Here is a 3,538-nt window from a genome sequence, read left to right on the forward strand (position 1 = left end):
TTGAAATGTAATTTCCTCTCCTTCTATAAATTTATTAGAATAAATTTGGTAGAAATTGTTGGTGTAAGTTGTTGGCTTTAGGGTCAGGTGAATTGAAACTAATTAAGTTGTTTCAAACGTTTAAGCACACAATGGAAGCATTATTTTTGGATTAATATCGTATTTGTGAACTAATAAAAATTAAAAATGTATTAGTTTTAAATTTAAATTTTATTTAATTTTATTTAGAACTATTGATAAATCTTGCATTAATCTTAAAAAATTATTTTATTTTCACGAAGTACAATTGAGGAGAAAACAATACCAATGTAGTCGAAAAAAGGGTTTTAACCAATTTTTTATTTAATGAAAAAAAATTGTAATCATAAAAAGTTCCCTACAAATTTTTTTCAGTGACGGACAGATTTTTTTATAGTAGAATCATGTAAACAATCTCAATGTAGTGAAAACTAGATTTGCCAAAGAAAGAGTTTAGTTGCACAATAATTATTGGATTTTTATTGTGTGTCGTTTATATTTCTTTAATTAAAATCTACTGAATTTCTTTATTTTTTAAATTTATATAATTAAAGGTTTTGTCTGTAAATATAATTTTTTTTTTAATTTAATGGATATAAAATGAAATTCCATAGGAAATGATCAAAATTGTTGTACTTGGCAATAATTTTTATGTATTCTTCAAAGTGCAAGTTATTCTTCAAATATTGTATGGTGACATCATTTGAAAAAAACCCAACAAATATTGACATTAGGGACCTGAAAATTATTGCCAACTACAACAATTTTGATTATTTCCAATGGAATTTCATTTGATATAAATTAAATTTAAAAAAAATTATTTTCACAGACAAAACCTTTAATTATATAAATCAATAAATAAAGAAATTCAGTGCATTTAAATTAACGACATAAAAACAAAACACAAAAAAAATCCAATAATTATTACGCAACTACAATCTTCCTTTGGCAAATTTAGTTTTCACTACATTGAGATTTTTGAAATGATTCTACTTTTAAAATTGAACCAGTTTCGGAATCATAAAACTTTTTCAAAGCAACATTTATATACGAGAAATTGACAAAAAAATTATTTGAACTAATAATTTTTAAATGTAATATTTCTTGACATTACTCTTATTACTGCGAAAATGTATAAAATTGATTAAAATTATATTTCTCTACTATACAACAATCTATAGCTGTATAAGATTTCTTACAATTTATAATAATATTTTTTGTACAGATTCTTTGAAAAACAACAAAAAATGAATATAATAATAAAAAAATTTAATTTAGTTACATATACGTCACTGAAAAATAATTTGTAAAGAACTTTTTACGATAAAAAATTTTTTCATTACATAAAAAATTGGTGAACAAAATTGTTCCAACTATATTTTTATTGTTTTCTTATCAATTGTACTTCGTTAAAATGAAATAATGTTTTAAGATTAACGCAAGATTTATCAATAGTTCTAAATGAAATTAAACAAAATTTAAATTTAAAACTAATAAATTTTTAATTTTTATTAGTTCACAACTAACATATTGGTCAAAAAATAATGCTTCCAATTGTAAAACTGCGTACCTACAAGATATTGTGCAGTTTTCACAGATTTAATAAAACTCACTGATGAGGGCCACCATTGTGTGCCGAAACGTTTGAAACAACTTAATTACTTTCAATTCATCTGACCCTAAAGCCAACAACTTGCATCAACAATTTCTACAAAATTTATTTTTGAGAGTCAATATAATCGCCCCAGTGATTATAAGAATAACATTTGGGGCTCCTTCAGGATTATCTTCTTTAAAAGTTTACAATTTTGTGATCATTTTTAATACTTATTTTAAATGACATTTGAAGAATAAAATAAAAGTTAAAATAAAACAAAATAAAAATAATCCGCAGAGCCCTAAATATTATTTTTTAAATCTGGCACAATGGATCTTAAGAAAAAGAACATATGGGAGCAGCTGCAGAGTTTAAAAAAAAGAGTAAAAAATTTAAAGCATTTTGTATTCTATAATTTAGCCGTCAAAGGAACGTCATTAATAATTATGTAAGGATAATTTTTGAATTTTTAGACTCTCCCCTGTCCTCACTATTTTAAGGATTCGTAAGATTTTTGGGGACTCCCTCCTCCCATTATTAAATCAAAGTTTCTATTTTTTACTTAATATATCAAAAATTTATTAATTTTTTTTACTGCAAATCAGATGTCAAAGGATTTAAAATATTTCCAGTAATTTAAAAGGATTTCAACAGATTGGAAGGAGTTTTCAAGCATTTCAAAGTACTGCAAACTATTTCTGGGAATTAAAATATTTTTACTGAATATAACGAGATTTCCAAAGCTTCTTAGAGATTTTGAAAGATTTCAAGGATTGCAAAAGTTTTAGGGTATTTTATACAATTCAAAAAGAGAGTAAGAGGTTTGAAAGTAATTCGAAGATTCGCAGGGGTTTTGAAATTATTTCAAAGGATTTTAACAGATTTCAAAGTAGACACGGAAAATTGCCTGTTTAAATTATGAAAGCCAATTCGATGCGAAGGCATCATAAAACGAAAAAAATATCGTTGGAAATGATTTCAAGGAATTTCAAAAAATTTCCGTATATTGTAAAACATTTTAACAGATTTCAAAATTTTAACTAATTTTTACAGATTATATGGGATTGCTACGGATTTAAAAAAATTATAAAAGATTTTTATGAGATTCTGAAGATTATAAGCTATTTAATGGATTTCAAAACATTTTAAAGCATTCCAAGGGATTTCTAGGGAGCTCTATTCTTTTAAAAGGATTTCAAGAGATGGGATGTATATATATATATATGTGTGTGTGTGTGTGTGTGTGTGTGTGTGTGTGTGTGTGTGTGTGTGTGTGTGTGTATATGTGTATGTATGTATATGTGTGTATATGAATGTGTGCATACTTATTCTTTCCAGTCGCGACGCCTAAAATGAAATTTGTTGTTAATGGTTCTTTTTCTGTCAAAAATTATACTACCTGGCTCAAAACTGAATCATTTTCTTCAAGATTCGACAATTCTGTCAACATTCATCCTTCTCGTTTAAAAATACTTTTTATTCGGTGGAAAATTCAATTTTTTCTAATTGGGGGTGCAAATGTATGATTGAAAACTGATCTGTTTTAGTTGCTTGACATTTTCTTCTCAAGTGATAGTCTATCTATATTGTTGAAAATACAACTGTTTTATCGAAAATACCTGTTTTTTGCTGTGATTCGGATATGAATATTTCTTGAAAATGAGTCTTTTTGGTCTTTTTTTTTTATTCCTTTTTCTGGATCTACATTTTATATTTCTCCAATTCTGCACATTTAGAATTGGAATTTTCTTCACTTTCAATACACATGTGTGTGTATTTATGGGTTTTCTAAGAATTTTAAACAGGACGATTTTTAACGAATCTCGGATACGACGCAGTCGCAAGCCGACCCCCACATTATCTTGTCTTTTACTTACCAGTTCCATAACAAATTTGAAAGAGAGCGGTCTCTTATATACTCGG

The sequence above is a fragment of the Belonocnema kinseyi genome, chromosome 2 (genome assembly GCF_010883055.1).
Source record: "Belonocnema kinseyi isolate 2016_QV_RU_SX_M_011 chromosome 2, B_treatae_v1, whole genome shotgun sequence".
Lineage (NCBI taxonomy): Eukaryota > Metazoa > Arthropoda > Insecta > Hymenoptera > Cynipidae > Belonocnema > Belonocnema kinseyi.